Source organism: Mesoplodon densirostris, chromosome 4 (assembly GCF_025265405.1).
Source record: "Mesoplodon densirostris isolate mMesDen1 chromosome 4, mMesDen1 primary haplotype, whole genome shotgun sequence".
NCBI lineage: Eukaryota > Metazoa > Chordata > Mammalia > Artiodactyla > Ziphiidae > Mesoplodon > Mesoplodon densirostris.
In genome coordinates this window covers 113,204,285-113,222,990 of record NC_082664.1, presented here as the reverse complement: position 1 = coordinate 113,222,990, position 18,706 = coordinate 113,204,285, and the positions used below count along the sequence as shown (strand labels likewise).

The following is an 18,706-nucleotide window of genomic DNA, read 5'->3' as shown; positions in this document are numbered from 1 at the left end:
GGCAACACGTGCCTGGGAAGCTAGCCTAGTTTCCCCACTGGGGTTTGAATGTGGGTCTTGGTTACTGAAGCCCACCACTTCCTGTGGTGGGCATTCCCATGGGTCCTCGCAAAGTGATTTGGCATAGTTGGCAACAATTGGCAGTTGGGCCGAATTTCGTTAGCCCCTTGAGAGGTGACGGGCTGCATCTTGCCTGTAGCCAGTCGCAGGTCGGCCCGCCCATAGGAGGTTTCCTTGGTCCTAAAAATGATGGGAGTGGCCCCAAGTGCACATTACATATTCTACTAGGTTGCAGGATTTCTGGGTCCATCTATATGTTACACGCACTGTCGGAAAGCAGGTCTCGTCAGGTGTTTGTGCATTGGTCAGAAGGCTTGGTTGTGGAAGAGTGGAAGTCCGTGGCCTATTTCAAAACCCCCTGGGTTTCAAAGTTCACATTCAGTCTGTTGAAGCTTGAAGAGGTATTTCTCCATTCAGTGTGGGGTTCCAAATCCAGGACGCTGCGTATAAACTCTGGCTTTTATGGTTCGAGGTCTCAGGAGAGGGCCACAGGGACACACAGAGAGCAAGGTGCGGATTCAGAGGCACACAAAGACGCCCACAAGCGCGTCCTCGTGTGCAGTAACAGTCACACAAGCGCACATGCGTGAAAACAAAAATATACCCTCTCACGTACCAGCCAAGGTACACACCTTACTTCCTGCAGTCGTGCTGTCAGACAAACATTGAGTTGTTTGTAAAGGTAGACGTCCTTGGGAGGCAGGGTTCGAGCTCAAGCCCAGGTAAAAATTCTCAGGAATCATGATCTCTGAGTACACCAGTCCAATTCTGAAGCCTGCCTGATTTATGTCCAGTTCTCAGGTGCAGCTGCTGGACGAGGCTGGCCGTCGGCAAAGACAAGAAGACCTACGCGTTGGCTGATGACTGCAGGTGCTAAGGAAAAGAGGAAAAATGATGCGAGGGCATGTTGCTACGCGTGGCTCTGGCTAACTCTGGAAGGTAGGCTTTCACCCACCCTAAGATGTGCCATTGGATATGAGGTTTTCCTCAGACGGTCCCAGTGGCTGCAAGAGTGGATTGACTGTTGCTCTTTCTGAGTGGCCTGAGGGCTGTGGATTCCCCAGGGTTTTGGAGTACTCCGAGGTCATCTCTCCTCTTCAGACCCCCACGGCATGCCCGGTTGTGTTCTGCAGCATCCCAGCCTGTGCTTGGATCGATGATGACACCCTTGTATGCATTCCTTGGAAAATCTGAACAAAATGAGTGAGAACACTCTACCGTCTCCTCATCGAATCTGAGGTCCAGCACTTTTCGTCTCTCGGGGGTAGGGGAGAGTGAGGAGTGAGTGCCAGCGTCCCCTTCTGACATGCATGCAAACACACACCAGGGTTCCAGAATTCGAGGTGCTCCTATCTGGGGGTCCACTGTGTCTGCCCATAAGCTGGGTCATCTACGCATATTAGGTCCCTGCTGAAAGACCATTGAGGGCATGCGAGGGGGAAGGCTCTCCTGCTGGTCTTCAGAGTCGGAGTGCGTGCTGGTGCAGGCCCAGGAAGCTTGCAGCTTGGAAAGGTGTGCTTTGGCCAGGATCACATTTGTGCATGCAGCTTCGGGGGCTATTTCTGGAAGCCAAAATGAGGAAGCGTCCCTGGTTGGAGCCTGGAGCCTCAGGCCAGGCCTGTGTCCCTCCTAGTCATTTGTTTTGGCGTGTTGAAGTTCTTTAGTGCCCGGTGGGGATGGAGCAGTGGTTGGGTGTGGGCTGGGGTTGGTCTTCAACGGAAGGGAGCTGATGGATTAGGGCTAGGTATTGCCCATGTCGGCTACTCCACTGCAGATCCCGACAGAGTTTTGGCACTAAGTGGGTCATCGTGGAGTGGGGTTAGGACCGAGTGCTGCATTGAAGCCTGCGTGGTGGCTGCTGGCCTGCAGAAGATGGCAAGGCATCATGAGGACATGTCCTGTGTGATGTCGTGGGATGGGCTGTCATGATTGGGTTGCAGGGGCTGGCCACGTCTTCCCAAGAATGCGTCCTGTTCGTGATGTGCTGGCATCAGCTGCCCACGAAGGGGATGGCTTTGGCAGTACATGAGGATGTGGTTACATACTTAACCTGCGTAGAGTTGTGATCCCGTTGCCGGAGGTATGTCGCCCAAAGGGTGTCTTGCGGGATGCCGAGAAGTTAGACATGTTGAAGCGTCTGTGCCGCTCACCTTGGGGGTATTTGGGTTATGCGAACATGCCCTTTGGCCACTTTGTTTCCTTGTTTGGGAATGTGCAAAGCGAAAGTGTTTCTCCGAGAGGGCATGATGCGGCCAGCCCTTGTGGCACGCAGGAGTTTTGGATAGCTAGTGGTTTATCTGGAGCAGTCCGTTGGCGGAGCAGAGATGCGTTCAGTGTTCTGATGCCAGGTGCGCAGCCGTGGACAGCCACTGTGCCCTTTGAAGCTTGCAGGTCCCCTCGCGAAGCAGAGTTCTTCTATTGGAAATCGGTCTGTGGTCCTCGGGGACAGTGCCTTTGATCACTGTGAGGTTCTCGGTAGTGTCACGCTATCAGTGAAGAAGTGCCAGGATGCATGGGGTATGGTCAGTGTCATCAAAGCAGTCATGTTTGCAGTCTGCGATCCCTGGTATACAGTGACCCCGTGTTTGAATGATGTCTGTGGCTTCCAGTAGGTTCGACTTACCCGGTGGGCAGGAGGAGGGCACGTATGACAACTCTGTCAAGAATTTGAGTGTTTCCTCCGGGTTCAGGGCCGCCAAACCTGGTGGCTGGATGCTGGCAACACGTGCCTGGGAAGCTAGCCTAGTTTCCGCAGTGGGGTTTGAATGTGGGTCTTGGTTACTGAAGCCCACCACTTCCTGTGGTGGGCATTCCCATGGGTCCTCGCAAAGTGATTTGGCATAGTTGGCAACAATTGGCAGTTGGGCCGAATTTCGTTAGCCCCTTGAGAGGTGACGGGCTGCATCTTGCCTGTAGCCAGTCGCAGGTCGGCCCGCCCATAGGAGGTTTCCTTGGTCCTAAAAATGATGGGAGTGGCCCCAAGTGCACATTACATATTCTACTAGGTTGCAGGATTTCTGGGTCCATCTATATGTTACACCCACTGTCGGAAAGCAGGTCTCGTCAGGTGTTTGTGCATTGGTCAGAAGGCTTGGTTGTGGAAGAGTGGAAGTCCGTGGCCTATTTCAAAACCCCCTGGGTTTCAAAGTTCACATTCAGTCTGTTGAAGCTTGAAGAGGTCTTTCTCCATTCAGTGTGGGGTTCCAAATCCAGGACGCTGCGTATAAACTCTGGCTTTTATGGTCGAGGTCTCAGGAGAGGGCCACAGGGACACACAGAGAGCAAGGTGCGGATTCAGAGGCACACTAAGACGCCCACAAGCGCGTCCTCGTGTGCAGTAACAGTCACACAAGCGCACATGCGTGAAAACAAAAATATACCCTCTCACGTACCAGCCAAGGTACACACCTTACTTCCTGCAGTCGTGCTGTCAGACAAACATTGTGTTGTCTGTAAAGGTAGACGTCCTTGGGAGGCAGGGTTCGAGCTCAAGCCCAGGTAAAAATTCTCAGGAATCATGATCTCTGAGTACACCAGTCCAATTCTGAAGCCTGCCTGATTTATGTCCAGTTCTCAGGTGCAGCTGCTGGACGAGGCTGGCCGTCGGCAAAGACAAGAAGACCTACGCGTTGGCTGATGACTGCAGGTGCTAAGGAAAAGAGGAAAAATGATGCGAGGGCATGTTGCTACGCGTGGCTCTGGCTAACTCAGGAAGGTAGGCTTTCACCCACCCTAAGATGTGCCATTGGATATGAGGTTTTCCTCAGACGGTCCCAGTGGCTGCAAGAGTGGATTGACTGTTGCTCTTTCTGAGTGGCCTGAGGGCTGTGGATTCCCCAGGGTTTTGGAGTACTCCGAGGTCATCTCTCCTCTTCAGACCCCCACGGCATGCCCGGTTGTGTTCTGCAGCGTCCCAGCCTGTGCTTGGATCGATGATGACACCCTTGTATGCATTCCTTGGAAAATCTGAACAAAATGAGTGAGAACACTCTACCGTCTCCTCATCGAATCTGAGGTCCAGCACTTTTCGTCTCTCGGGGGTAGGGGAGAGTGAGGAGTGAGTGCCAGCGTCCCCTTCTGACATGCATGCAAACACACACCAGGGTTCCAGAATTCGAGGTGCTCCTATCTGGGGGTCCACTGTGTCTGCCCATAAGCTGGGTCATCTACGCATATTAGGTCCTTGCTGAAAGACCATTGAGGGCATGCAAGGGGGAAGGCTCTCCTGCTGGTCTTCAGAGTCAGAGTGCGTGCTGGTGCAGGCCCAGGAAGCTTGCAGCTTGGAAAGGTGTGCTTTGGCCAGGATCACATTTGTGCATGCAGCTTCGGGGGCTATTTCTGGAAGCCAAAATGAGGAAGCGTCCCTGGTTGGAGCCTGGAGCCTCAGGCCAGGCCTGTGTCCCTCCTAGTCATTTGTTTTGGCGCGTTGAATTTCTTTAGTGCCCGGTGGGGATGGAGCAGTGGTTGGGTGTGGGCTGGGGTTGGTCTTCAACGGAAGGGAGCTGATGGATTAGGGCTAGGTATTGCCCATGTCGGCTACTCCACTGCAGATCCCGACAGAGTTTTGGCACTAAGTGGGTCATCGTGGAGTGGGGTTAGGACCGAGTGCTGCATTGAAGCCTGCGTGGTGGCTGCTGGCCTGCAGAAGATGGCAAGGCATCATGAGGACATGTCCTGTGTGATGTCGTGGGATGGGCTGTCATGATTGGGTTGCAGGGGCTGGCCACGTCTTCCCAAGAATGCGTCCTGTTCGTGATGTGCTGGCATCAGCTGCCCACGAAGGGGATGGCTTTGGCAGTACATGAGGATGTGGTTACATACTTAACCTGCATAGAGTTGTGATCCCGTTGCCGGAGGTATGTCGCCCAAAGGGTGTCTTGCGGGATGCCGAGAAGTTAGACATGTTGAAGCGTCTGTGCCGCTCACCTTGTGGGTATTTGGGTTATGCGAACATGCCCTTTGGCCACTTTGTTTCCTTGTTTGGGAATGTGCAAAGCGAAAGTGTTTCTCCGAGAGGGCCTGATGCGGCCAGCCCTTGTGGCACGCAGGAGTTTTGGATAGCTAGTGGTTTATCTGGAGCAGTCCGTTGGCGGAGCAGAGATGCGTTCAGTGTTCTGATGCCAGGTGCGCTGCCGTGGACAGCCACTGTGCCCTTTGAAGCTTGCAGGTCCCCTCGCGAAGCAGAGTTCTTCCATTGGAAATCAGTCTGTGGTCCTCGGGGAGAGTGCCTTTGACATCTGGGAGGTTCTCGGTAGTGTCACTCTGTCAGTGAAGAAGTGCCAGGATGCATGGGGTATGGTCACTGTCATCAAAGCAGTCATGTTTGCAGTCTGCCATCCCTGGTATACAGTGACCCCGTGTTTGAATGATGTCTGTGGCTTCCAGTAGGTTCGACTTACCCGGTGGGCAGGAGTAGGGCACGTACGACAACACTGTCAAGAATTTGAGTGTTTCCTCCGGGTTCAGGGCCGCCAAACCTGGTGGCTGGATGCTGGCAACACGTGCCTGGGAAGCTAGCCTAGTTTCCGCAGTGGGGTTTGAACGTGGGTCTTGGTTACTGAAGCCCACCACTTCCTGTGGTGGGCATTCCATTGGTCCTCGCAAAGTGATTTGGCATAGTTGGCAATAATTGGCAGTTGGGCCGAATTATGTTAGCCCCTTGAGAGGTGCCGGGCTGCATCTTGTGTGTTGCCAGTCGCAGGTCGGCCCGCCCATAGGAGGTTTCCTTGGTCCTAAAAATGATGGGAGTGGCCCCAAGTGCACATTACATATTCTACTAGGTTGCAGGATTTCTGGGTCCATCTATATGTTACACCCACGGTCGGAAAGCAGGTCTCGTCAGGTGTTTGTGCGTTGGTCAGAAGGCTTGGTTGTGGAAGAGTGGAAGTCCGTGGCCTATTTCAAAACCCCCTGGGTTTCAAAGTTCACATTCAGTCTGTTGAAGCTTGAAGAGGTCTTTCTCCATTCAGTTGGGGGTTCCAAATCCAGGACGCTGTGTATAAACTCTGGCTTTTATGGTTCGAGGTCTCAGGAGAGGGCCACAGGGACACACAGAGAGCAAGATGCGGATTCAGAGGCACACGAAGACGCCCACAAGCGCGTTCTCGTGTGCAGTAACAGTCACACACGCGCACATGCGTGAAAACAAAAATATACCCTCTCACGTACCGGCCAACGTACACGCCTTATTTCCTGCAGTCGTGCTGTCAGACAAACATTGAGTTCTCTGTAAAGGTAGACATCCTTGGGAGACAAGGGCCGAGCTCAAGCCCAGGTAAAAATTCTCATGAATCATGATCTCTGAGTACACCGGTCCAATTCTGAAGCCTGCCTGATTTATGTCCAGTTCTCAGGTGCAGCTGCTGGACGAGGCTGGCCATCGGCAAAGACAAGAAGACCTACGTGTTGGCTGATGACTGCAGGTGCTAAGGAAAAGTGGAAACATGACGCGGGGGCATGTTGCTACGCGTGGCTCTGGCTAACTCAGGAAGGTAGGCTTTCACCCACCCTAAGATGTGCCATTGGATATGAGGTTTTCCTCAGACGGTCCCAGTGGCTGCAAGAGTGGATTGACTGTTGCTCTTTCTGAGTGGCCTGAGGGCTGTAGATTCCCCAGGGTTTTGGTGTACTCCGAGGTCATCTCTCCTCTTCAGACCCCCACGGCATGCCCGGTTGTGTTCTGCAGCGTCCCAGCCTGTGCTTGGATCGATGATGACACCCTTGTATGCATTCCTTGGAAAATCTGAACAAAATGAGTGAGAACACTCTACCGTCTCCTCATCGAATCTGAGGTCCAGCACGTTTCGTCTCTCGGGGGTATGGGAGAGTGAGGAGTGAGGGCCAGCGTCCCCTTCTGACCTGCATGCAAACACACACCAGGGTTCCAGAATTCGAGGTGCTCCTATCTGGGGGTCCACTGTGTCTGCCCATAAGCTGGGTCATCTACGCATATTAGGTCCCTGCTAAAAGACCGTTGAGGGCATGCGAGGGGGAAGGCTCTCCTGCTGGTCTTCAGTGTCGGAGTGCGTGCTGGTGTAGGCCCAGTAAGCTTGCAGCTTGGAAAGGTGTGCTTTGGCCAGGATCACATTTGTGCATGCAGCTTCGGGGGCTATTTCTGGAAGCCAAAATGAGGAAGCGTCCCTGGTTGGAGCCTGGAGCCTCAGGCCAGGCCTGTGTCCCTCCCCGTCATTTGTTTTGACGCGTTGAAGTCATTTAGTGCCCGGTGGGGATGGAGCAGTGGGTGGGTGTGGGCTGGGGTTGGTCTTCAACGGAAGGGAGCTGATGGATTAGGGCTAGGTATTGCCCATGTCGGCTACTCCACTGCAGATCCCGACAGAGTTTTGGCACTAAGTGGGTCATCGTGGAGTGGGGTTAGGACCGAGTGCTGCATTGAAGCCTGCGTGGTGGCTGCTGGCCTGCAGAAGATGGCCAGGCATCATGATGACAGTGTCCGGTGTGATGTCGTGGGATGGGCTGTCATGATTGGGTTGCAGGAGCTGGCCACGTCTTCCCAAGAATGCGTCCTGTTCGTGATGTGCTGGCATCAGCTGCCCACGAAGGGGATGGCTTTGGCAGTACATGAGGATGCGGTTACGTACTTAACCTGCGTAGAGTTGTGATCCCGTTGACGGATGAATGTCGCCCAAAGGGTGTCTTGCGGGACGCCAAGAAGTTAGATATGTTGAAGCGTCTGTGCCGCTCACCTTGGGGTTATTTGGGTTATGCGAACATGCCCTTTGGCCACTTTGTTTGCTTGTTTGGGAATGTGCAAAGCGAAAGTGTTTCTCCAAGAGGGCATGATGCGGCTAGCCCTTGTGGCACGCAGGAGTTTTGGATAGCTAGTGGTTTATCTGGAGCAGTCCGTTGGCGGAGCAGAGATGCATTCAGTGTTCCGATGCCAGGTGCGCTGCCGTGGACAGCCACTGTGCCCTTTGAAGCTTGCAGGTCCCCTCGCGAAGCAGAGGTCTTCCATTGGAAATCGGTCTCTGGTCCTCGGGGAGAGTGCCTTTGATCTCTGTGAGGTTCTCGGTAGTGTCACTCTGTCAGTGAAGAAGTGCCAGGATGCATGGGGTATGGTCAGTGTCATCAAAGCAGTCGTGTTTGCAGTCTGCCATCCCTGGTATACAGTGACCCCGTGTTTGAATGATGTCTGTGGCTTCCAGTAGGTTCGACTTACCCGGTGGGCAGGAGGCTGGCACGTACGACAACACTGTCAAGAATTTGAGTGTTTCCTCTGGGTTCAGGGCCGCCAAACCTGGTGGCTGGATGCTGGCAACATGTGCCTGGGAAGCTAGCCTAGTTTCCGCAGTGGGGTTTGAACGTGGGTCTTGATTACTGAAGCCCACCACTTCCTGTGGTGGGCATTCCCATGGGTCCTCGCCAAGTGATTTGGCATAGTTGGCAACAATTGGCAGTTGGGCCGAATTTCGTTAGCCCCTTGAGAGGTGACGGGCTGCATCTTGCCTGTAGCCAGTCGCAGGTCGGCCTGCCCATAGGAGGTTTCCTTGGTCCTAAAAATGATGGGAGTGGCCCCAAGTGCACATTACATATTCTACTAGGTTGCAGGATTTCTGGGTCCATCTATATGTTACACACACTGTCGGAAAGCAGGTCTCGTCAGGTGTTTGTGCATTGGTCAGAAGGCTTGGTTGTGGAAGAGTGGAAGTCCGTGGCCTATTTCAAAACCCCCTGGGTTTCAAAGTTCACATTCAGTCTGTTGAAGCTTGAAGAGGTCTTTCTCCATTTAGTGTGGGGGTCCAAATCCAGGACGCTGCGTATAAACTCTGGCTTTTATGGTTCGAGGTCTCAGGAGAGGGCCACAGGGACACACAGAGAGCAAGGTGCGGATTCAGAGGCACACAAAGACGCCCACAAGCGCGTCCTCGTGTGCAGTAACAGCCACACAAGCGCACATGCGTGAAAACAAAAATATACCCTCTCACGTACCAGCCAAGGTACACACCTTACTTCCTGCAGTCGTGCTGTCAGACAAACATTGAGTTATCTGTAAAGGTAGACGTCCTTGGGAGGCAGGGTTCGAGCTCAAGCCCAGGTAAAAATTCTCATGAATCATGATCTCTGAGTACACCGGTCCAATTCTAAAGCCTGCCTGATTTATGTCCAGTTCTCAGGTGCAGCTGCTGGACGAGGCTGGCCGTCGGCAAAGACAAGAAGACCTACGTGTTGGCTGATGACTGCAGGTGCTAAGGAAAAGTGGAAACATGACGCGGGGGCATGTTGCTACGCGTGGCTCTGGCTAACTCAGGAAGGTAGGCATTCACCCACCCTAAGATGTGCCATTGGATATGAGGTTTTCCTCAGACGGTCCCAGTGGCTGCAAGAGTGGATTGACTGTTGCTCTTTCTGAGTGGCCTGAGGGCTGTAGATTCCCCAGGGTTTTGGTGTACTCCGAGGTCATCTCTCCTCTTCAGACCCCCACGGCATGCACGGTTGTGTTCTGCAGCGTCCCAGCCTGTGCTTGGATCGATGATGACACCCTTGTATGCATTCCTTGGAAAATCTGAACAAAATGAGTGAGAACACTCTACCGTCTCCTCATCGAATCTGAGGTCCAGCACGTTTCGTCTCTCGGGGGTATGGGAGAGTGAGGAGTGAGGGCCAGCGTCCCCTTCTGACCTGCATGCAAACACACACCAGGGTTCCAGAATTCGAGGTGCTCCTATCTGGGGGTCCACTGTGTCTGCCCATAAGCTGGGTCATCTACGCATATTAGGTCCCTGCTAAAAGACCGTTGAGGGCATGCGAGGGGGAAGGCTTTCCTGCTGGTCTTCAGTGTCGGAGTGCGTGCTGGTGTAGGCCCAGTAAGCTTGCAGCTTGGAAAGGTGTGCTTTGGCCAGGATCACATTTGTGCATGCAGCTTCGGGGGCTATTTCTGGAAGCCAAAATGAGGATGCGTCCCTGGTTGGAGCCTGGAGCCTCAGGCCAGGCCTGTGTCCCTCCCCGTCATTTGTTTTGACGCGTTGAAGTCATTTAGTGCCCGGTGGGGATGGAGCAGTGGGTGGGTGTGGGCTGGGGTTGGTCTTCAACGGAAGGGAGCTGATGGATTAGGGCTAGGTATTGCCCATGTCGGCTACTCCACTGCAGATCCCGACAGAGTTTTGGCACTAAGTGGGTCATCGTGGAGTGGGGTTAGGACCGAGTGCTGCATTGAAGCCTGCGTGGTGGCTGCTGGCCTACAGAAGACGGCAAGGCATCGTGATGACAGTGTCCGGTGTGATGTCGTGGGATGGGCTGTCATGATTGGGTTGCAGGAGCTGGCCACGTCTTCCCAAGAATGCGTCCTGTTCGTGATGTGCTGGCATCAGCTGCCCACGAAGGGGATGGCTTTGGCAGTACATGAGGATGCGGTTACGTACTTAACCTGCGTAGAGTTGTGATCCGGTTGCCGGAGGAATGTCGCCCAAAGGGTGTCTTGCGGGACGACAAGAAGTTAGATATGTTGAAGCGTCTGTGCCGCTCACCTTGGGGTTATTTGTGTTATGCGAACATGCCCTTTGGCCACTTTGTTTCCTTGTTTGGGAATGTGCAAAGCGAAAGTGTTTCTCCAAGAGGGCATGATGCGGCTAGCCCTTGTGGCACGCAGGAGTTTTGGATAGCTAGTGGTTTATCTGGAGCAGTCCGTTGGCGGAGCAGAGATGCATTCAGTGTTCCGATGCCACGTGCGCTGCCGTGGACAGCCACTGTGCCCTTTGAAGCTTGCAGGTCCCCTCGCGAAGCAGAGTTCTTCCATTGGAAATCGGTCTCTGGTCCTCGGGGAGAGTGCCTTTGATCTCTGTGAGGTTCTCGGTAGTGTCACTCTGTCAGTGAAGAAGTGCCAGGATGCATGGGGTATGGTCAGTGTCATCAAAGCAGTCGTGTTTGCAGTCTGCCATCCCTGGTATACAGTGACCCCGTGTTTGAATGATGTCTGTGGCTTCCAGTAGGTTCGACTTACCCGGTGGGCAGGAGGAGGGCACGTAGGACAACACTGTCAAGAATTTGAGTGTTTCCTCCGGGTTCAGGGCCGCCAAACCTGGTGGCTGGATGCTGGCAACACGTGCCTGGGAAGCTAGCCTAGTTTCCGCAGTGGGGTTTGAACGTGGGTCTTGATTACTGAAGCCCACCACTTCCTGTGGTGGGCATTCCCATGGGTCCTCACAAAGTGATTTGGCATAGTTGGCAACAATTGGCAGTTGGGCCGAATTTCGTTAGCCCCTTGAGAGGTGACGGGCTGCATCTTGCCTGTAGCCAGTCGCAGGTCGGCCCGCCCATAGGAGGTTTCCTTGGTCCTAAAAATGATGGGAGTGGCCCCAAGTGCACATTACATATTCTACTAGGTTGCAGGATTTCTGGGTCCATCTATATGTTACACCCACTGTCGGAAAGCAGGTCTCGTCAGGTGTTTGTGCATTGGTCAGAAGGCTTGGTTGTGGAAGAGTGGAAGTCCGTGGCCTATTTCAAAACCCCCTGGGTTTCAAAGTTCACATTCAGTCTGTTGAAGCTTGAAGAGGTCTTTCTCCATTCAGTGTGGGGTTCCAAATCCAGGACGCTGCGTATAAACTCTGGCTTTTATGGTTCGAGGTCTCAGGAGAGGGCCACAGGGACACACAGAGAGCAAGGTGCGGATTCAGAGGCACACAAAGACGCCCACAAGCGCGTCCTCGTGTGCAGTAACAGTCACACAAGCGCACATGCGTGAAAACAAAAATATACCCTCTCACGTACCAGCCAAGGTACACACCTTACTTCCTGCAGTCGTGCTGTCAGACAAACATTGAGTTATCTGTAAAGGTAGACGTCCTTGGGAGGCAGGGTTCGAGCTCAAGCCCAGGTAAAAATTCTCATGAATCATGATCTCTGAGTACACCGGTCCAATTCTGAAGCCTGCCTGATTTATGTCCACTTCTCAGGTGCAGCTGCTGGACGAGGCTGGCCGTCGGCAAAGACAAGAAGACCTACGCGTTGGCTGATGACTGCAGGTGCTAAGGAAAAGAGGAAAAATGATGCGGGGGCATGTTGCTACGCGTGGCTCTGGCTAACTCAGGAAGGTAGGCTTTCACCCACCCTAAGATGTGCCATTGGATATGAGGTTTTCCTCAGACGGTCCCAGTGGCTGCAAGAGTGGATTGACTGTTGCTCTTTCTGAGTGGCCTGAGGGCTGTGGATTCCCCAGGGTTTTGGAGTACTCCGAGGTCATCTCTCCTCTTCAGACCCCCACGGCATGCCCGGTTGTGTTCTGCAGCATCCCAGCCTGTGCTTGGATCGATGATGACACCCTTGTATGCATTCCTTGGAAAATCTGAACAAAATGAGTGAGAACACTCTACCGTCTCCTCATCGAATCTGAGGTCCAGCACTTTTCGTCTCTCGGGGGTAGGGGAGAGTGAGGAGTGAGTGCCAGCGTCCCCTTCTGACATGCATGCAAACACACACCAGGGTTCCAGAATTCGAGGTGCTCCTATCTGGGGGTCCACTGTGTCTGCCCATAAGCTGGGTCATCTACGCATATTAGGTCCCTGCTGAAAGACCATTGAGGGCATGCGAGGGGGAAGGCTCTCCTGCTGGTCTTCAGAGTCGGAGTGCATGCTGGTGCAGGCCCAGGAAGCTTGCAGCTTGGAAAGGTGTGCTTTGGCCAGGATCACATTTGTGCATGCAGCTGCGGGGGCTATTTCTGGAAGCCAAAATGAGGAAGCGTCCCTGGTTGGAGCCTGGAGCCTCAGGCCAGGCCTGTGTCCCTCCTAGTCATTTGTTTTGGCGCGTTGAATTTCTTTAGTGCCCGGTGGGGATGGAGCAGTGGTTGGGTGTGGGCTGGGGTTGGTCTTCAACGGAAGGGAGCTGATGGATTAGGGCTAGGTATTGCCCATGTCGGCTACTCCACTGCAGATCCCGACAGAGTTTTGGCACTAAGTGGGTCATCGTGGAGTGGGGTTAGGACCGAGTGCTGCATTGAAGCCTGCGTGGTGGCTGCTGGCCTGCAGAAGATGGCAAGGCATCATGAGGACATGTCCTGTGTGATGTCGTGGGATGGGCTGTCATGATTGGGTTGCAGGGGCTGGCCACGTCTTCCCAAGAATGCGTCCTGTTCGTGATGTGCTGGCATCAGCTGCCCACGAAGGGGATGGCTTTGGCAGTACATGAGGATGTGGTTACATACTTAACCTGCGTAGAGTTGTGATCCCGTTGCCGGAGGTATGTCGCCCAAAGGGTGTCTTGCGGGATGCCGAGAAGTTAGACATGTTGAAGCGTCTGTGCCGCTCACCTTGGGGGTATTTGGGTTATGCGAACATGCCCTTTGGCCACTTTGTTTCCTTGTTTGGGAATGTGCAAAGCGAAAGTGTTTCTCCGAGAGGGCATGATGCGGCCAGCCCTTGTGGCACGCAGGAGTTTTGGATAGCTAGTGGTTTATCTGGAGCAGTCCGTTGGCGGAGCAGAGATGTGTTCAGTGTTCTGATGCCAGGTGCGCTGCCGTGGACAGCCACTGTGCCCTTTGAAGCTTGCAGGTCCCCTCGCGAAGCAGAGTTCTTCCATTGGAAATCGGTCTGTGGTCCTCGGGGAGAGTGCCTTTGACATCTGGGAGGTTCTCGGTAGTGTCACTCTGTCAGTGAAGAAGTGCCAGGATGCATGGGGTATGGTCAGTGTCATCAAAGCAGTCATGTTTGCAGTCTGCCATCCCTGGTATACAGTGACCCCGTGTTTGAATGATGTCTGTGGCTTCCAGTAGGTTCGACTTACCCGGTGGGCAGGAGGAGGGCACGTACGACAACACTGTCAAGAATTTGAGTGTTTCCTCCGGGTTCAGGGCCGCCAAACCTGGTGGCTGGATGCTGGCAACACGTGCCTGGGAAGCTAGCCTAGTTTCCGCAGTGGGGTTTCAATGTGGGTCTTGGTTACTGAAGCCCACCACTTCCTGTGGTGGGCATTCCCATGGGTCCTCGCAAAGTGATTTGGCATAGTTGGCAACAATTGGCAGTTGGGCCGAATTTCGTTAGCCCCTTGAGAGGTGACGGGCTGCATCTTGCCTGTAGCCAGTCGCAGGTCGGCCCGCCCATAGGAGGTTTCCTTGGTCCTAAAAATGATGGGAGTGGCCCCAAGTGCACATTACATATTCTACTAGGTTGCAGGATTTCTGGGTCCATCTATATGTTACACGCACTGTCGGAAAGCAGGTCTCGTCAGGTGTTTGTGCATTGGTCAGAAGGCTTGGTTGTGGAAGAGTGGAAGTCCGTGGCCTATTTCAAAACCCCCTGGGTTTCAAAGTTCACATTCAGTCTGTTGAAGCTTGAAGAGGTCTTTCTCCATTCAGTGTGGGGTTCCAAATCCAGGACGCTGCGTATAAACTCTGGCTTTTATGGTTCGAGGTCTCAGGAGAGGGCCACAGGGACACACAGAGAGCAAGTTGCGGATTCAGAGGCACACAAAGACGCCCACAAGCGCGTCCTCGTGTGCAGTAACAGTCACACAAGCGCACATGCGTGAAAACAAAAATATACCCTCTCACGTACCAGCCAAGGTACACACCTTACTTCTTGCAGTCGTGCTGTCAGACAAACATTGAGTTATCTGTAAAGGTAGACGTCCTTGGGAGGCAGGGTTCGAGCTCAAGCCCAGGTAAAAATTCTCAGGAATCATGATCTCTGAGTACACCAGTCCAATTCTGAAGCCTGCCTGATTTATGTCCAGTTCTCAGGTGCAGCTGCTGGACGAGGCTGGCCGTCGGCAAAGACAAGAAGACCTACGCGTTGGCTGATGACTGCAGGTGCTAAGGAAAAGAGGAAAAATGATGCGGGGGCATGTTGCTACGTGTGGCTCTGGCTAACTCAGGAAGGTAGGCTTTCACCCACCCTAAGATGTGCCATTGGATATGAGGTTTTCCTCAGACGGTCCCAGTGGCTGCAAGAGTGGATTGACTGTTGCTCTTTCTGAGTGGCCTGAGGGCTGTGGATTCCCCAGGGTTTTGGAGTACTCCGAGGTCATCTCTCCTCTTCAGACCCCCACGGCATGCCCGGTTGTGTTCTGCAGCATCCCAGCCTGTGCTTGGATCGATGATGACACCCTTGTATGCATTCCTTGGAAAATCTGAACAGAATGAGTGAGAACACTCTACCGTCTCCTCATCGAATCTGAGGTCCAGCACTTTTCGTCTCTCGGGGGTAGGGGAGAGTGAGGAGTGAGTGCCAGCGTCCCCTTCTGACATGCATGCAAACACACACCAGGGTTCCAGAATTCGAGGTGCTCCTATCTGGGGGTCCACTGTGTCTGCCCATAAGCTGGGTCATCTACGCATATTAGGTCCCTGCTGAAAGACCATTGAGGGCATGCGAGGGGGAAGGCTCTCCTGCTGGTCTTCAGAGTCGGAGTGCGTGCTGGTGCAGGCCCAGGAAGCTTGCAGCTTGGAAAGGTGTGCTTTGGCCAGGATCACATTTGTGCATGCAGCTTCGGGGGCTATTTCTGGAAGCCAAAATGAGGAAGCGTCCCTGGTTGGAGCCTGGAGCCTCAGGCCAGGCCTGTGTCCCTCCTAGTCATTTGTTTTGGCGCGTTGAATTTCTTTAGTGCCCGGTGGGGATGGAGCAGTGGTTGGGTGTGGGCTGGGGTTGGTCTTCAACGGAAGGGAGCTGATGGATTAGGGCTAGGTATTGCCCATGTCGGCTACTCCACTGCAGATCCCGACAGAGTTTTGGCACTAAGTGGGTCATCGTGGAGTGGGGTTAGGACCGAGTGCTGCATTGAAGCCTGCGTGGTGGCTGCTGGCCTGCAGAAGATGGCAAGGCATCATGAGGACATGTCCTGTGTGATGTCGTGGGATGGGCTGTCATGATTGGGTTGCAGGGGCTGGCCACGTCTTCCCAAGAATGCGTCCTGTTCGTGATGTGCTGGCATCAGCTGCCCACGAAGGGGATGGCTTTGGCAGTACATGAGGATGTGGTTACATACTTAACCTGCGTAGAGTTGTGATCCCGTTGCCGGAGGTATGTCGCCCAAAGGGTGTCTTGCGGGATGCCGAGAAGTTAGACATGTTGAAGCGTCTGTGCCGCTCACCTTGGGGGTATTTGGGTTATGCGAACATGCCCTTTGGCCACTTTGTTTCCTTGTTTGGGAATGTGCAAAGCGAAAGTGTTTCTCCGAGAGGGCATGATGCGGCCAGCCCTTGTGGCACGCAGGAGTTTTGGATAGCTAGTGGTTTATCTGGAGCAGTCCGTTGGCGGAGCAGAGATGCGTTCAGTGTTCTGATGCCAGGTGCGCTGCCGTGGACAGCCACTGTGCCCTTTGAAGCTTGCAGGTCCCCTCGCGAAGCAGAGTTCTTCCATTCGAAATCGGTCTGTGGTCCTCGGGGAGAGTGCCTTTGACATCTGGGAGGTTCTCGGTAGTGTCACTCTGTCAGTGAAGAAGTGCCAGGATGCATGGGGTATGGTCAGTGTCATCAAAGCAGTCATGTTTGCAGTCTGCCATCCCTGGTATACAGTGACCCCGTGTTTGAATGATGTCTGTGGCTTCCAGTAGGTTCGACTTACCCGGTGGGCAGGAGGAGGGCACGTACGACAACACTGTCAAGAATTTGAGTGTTTCCTCCGGGTTCAGGGCCGCCAAACCTGGTGGCTGGATGCTGGCAACACGTGCCTGGGAAGCTAGCCTAGTTTCCGCAGTGGGGTTTGAATGTGGGTCTTGGTTACTGAAGCCCACCACTTCCTGTGGTGGGCATTCCCATGGGTCCTCGCAAAGTTATTTGGCATAGTTGGCAACAATTGGCAGTTGGGCCGAATTTCGTTAGCCCCTTGAGAGGTGATGGGCTGCATCTTGCCTGTAGCCAGTCGCAGGTCGGCCCGCCCATAGGAGGTTTCCTTGGTCCTAATAATGATGGGAGTGGCCCCAAGTGCACATTACATATTCTACTAGGTTGCAGGATTTCTGGGTCCATCTATATGTTACACCCACTGTCGGAAAGCAGGTCTCGTCAGGTGTTTGTGCATTGGTCAGAAGGCTTGGTTGTGGAAGAGTGGAAGTCCGTGGCCTATTTCAAAACCCCCTGGGTTTCAAAGTTCACATTCAGTCTGTTGAAGCTTGAAGAGGTCTTTCTCCATTCAGTTGGGGGTTCCAAATCCAGGACGCTGCGTATAAACTCTGGCTTTTATGGTTCGAGGTCTCAGGAGAGGGCCACAGGGACACACAGAGAGCAAGGTGCGGATTCAGAGGCACACAAAGACGCCCACAAGCGCGTCCTCGTGTGCAGTAACAGTCACACAAGCGCACATGCGTGAAAACAAAAATATACCCTCTCACGTACCAGCCAAGGTACACACCTTACTTCCTGCAGTCGTGCTGTCAGACAAACATTGAGTTATCTGTAAAGGTAGACGTCCTTGGGAGGCAGGGTTCGAGCTCAAGCCCAGGTAAAAATTCTCAGGAATCATGATCTCTGAGTACACCGGTCCAATTCTGAAGCCTGCCTGATTTATGTCCAGTTCTCAGGTGCAGCTGCTGGACGAGGCTGGCCGTCGGCAAAGACAAGAAGACCTACGTGTTGGCTGATGACTGCAGGTGCTAAGGAAAAGTGGAAACATGACGCGGGGGCATGTTGCTACGCGTGGCTCTGGCTAACTCAGGAAGGTAGGCTTTCACCCACCCTAAGATGTGCCATTGGATATGAGGTTTTCCTCAGACGGTCCCAGTGGCTGCAAGAGTGGATTGACTGTTGCTCTTTCTGAGTGGCCTGAGGGCTGTGGATTCCCCAGGGTTTTGGAGTACTCCGAGGTCATCTCTCCTCTTCAGACCCCCACGGCATGCCCGGTTGTGTTCTGCAGCATCTCAGCCTGTGCTTGGATCGATGATGACACCCTTGTATGCATTCCTTGGAAAATCTGAACAAAATGAGTGAGAACACTCTACCGTCTCCTCATCGAATCTGAGGTCCAGCACTTTTCGTCTCTCGGGGGTAGGGGAGAGTGAGGAGTGAGTGCCAGCGTCCCCTTCTGACATGCATGCAAACACACACCAGGGTTCCAGAATTCGAGGTGCTCCTATCTGGGGGTCCACTGTGTCTGCCCATAAGCTGGGTCATCTACGCATATTAGGTCCCTGCTGAAAGACCATTGAGGGCATGCGAGGGGGAAGGCTCTCCTGCTGGTCTTCAGAGTCGGAGTGCATGCTGGTGCAGGCCCAGGAAGCTTGCAGCTTGGAAAGGTGTGCTTTGGCCAGGATCACATTTGTGCATGCAGCTTCGGGGGCTATTTCTGGAAGCCAAAATGAGGAAGCGTCCCTGGTTGGAGCCTGGAGCCTCAGGCCAGGCCTGTGTCCCTCCTAGTCATTTGTTTTGGCGCGTTGAATTTCTTTAGTGCCCGGTGGGGATGGAGCAGTGGTTGGGTGTGGGCTGGGGTTGGTCTTCAACGGAAGGGAGCTGATGGATTAGGGCTAGGTATTGCCCATGTCGGCTACTCCACTGCAGATCCCGACAGAGTTTTGGCACTAAGTGGGTCATCGTGGAGTGGGGTTAGGACCGAGTGCTGCATTGAAGCCTGCGTGGTGGCTGCTGGCCTGCAGAAGATGGCAAGGCATCATGAGGACATGTCCTGTGTGATGTCGTGGGATGGGCTGTCATGATTGGGTTGCAGGGGCTGGCCACGTCTTCCCAATAATGCGTCCTGTTCGTGATGTG

At 53.7% G+C, this 18,706-nt stretch overlaps 7 non-coding genes across 7 annotated transcripts; all 7 read left to right on the top strand.

Annotated features, from left to right (window-relative positions):
- The first annotated feature begins 1,210 nt into the window (after positions 1-1,210).
- On the top strand, positions 1,211-1,303 carry LOC132489998 (small nucleolar RNA SNORD116). The gene has a single exon (XR_009532361.1). It is a non-coding gene; the product is annotated as a small nucleolar RNA SNORD116 (small nucleolar RNA).
- Positions 1,304-3,986: 2,683 nt separating this feature from the next.
- On the top strand, positions 3,987-4,079 carry LOC132489997 (small nucleolar RNA SNORD116). Its single transcript, XR_009532360.1, has one exon. It is a non-coding gene; the product is annotated as a small nucleolar RNA SNORD116 (small nucleolar RNA).
- Positions 4,080-6,762: 2,683 nt separating this feature from the next.
- Positions 6,763-6,855, top strand: LOC132489995 (small nucleolar RNA SNORD116). Its single transcript, XR_009532359.1, has one exon. It is a non-coding gene; the product is annotated as a small nucleolar RNA SNORD116 (small nucleolar RNA).
- Positions 6,856-9,540: 2,685 nt separating this feature from the next.
- Positions 9,541-9,633, top strand: LOC132489993 (small nucleolar RNA SNORD116). Its single transcript, XR_009532357.1, has one exon. It is a non-coding gene; the product is annotated as a small nucleolar RNA SNORD116 (small nucleolar RNA).
- A 2,685-nt stretch (positions 9,634-12,318) lies between these two features.
- Positions 12,319-12,411, top strand: LOC132489992 (small nucleolar RNA SNORD116). The gene has a single exon (XR_009532356.1). It is a non-coding gene; the product is annotated as a small nucleolar RNA SNORD116 (small nucleolar RNA).
- A 2,684-nt stretch (positions 12,412-15,095) lies between these two features.
- Positions 15,096-15,188, top strand: LOC132489487 (small nucleolar RNA SNORD116). Its single transcript, XR_009531897.1, has one exon. It is a non-coding gene; the product is annotated as a small nucleolar RNA SNORD116 (small nucleolar RNA).
- A 2,684-nt stretch (positions 15,189-17,872) lies between these two features.
- LOC132489991 (small nucleolar RNA SNORD116) lies at positions 17,873-17,965 on the top strand. The gene has a single exon (XR_009532355.1). It is a non-coding gene; the product is annotated as a small nucleolar RNA SNORD116 (small nucleolar RNA).
- The last annotated feature ends 741 nt before the right edge of the window (positions 17,966-18,706 follow it).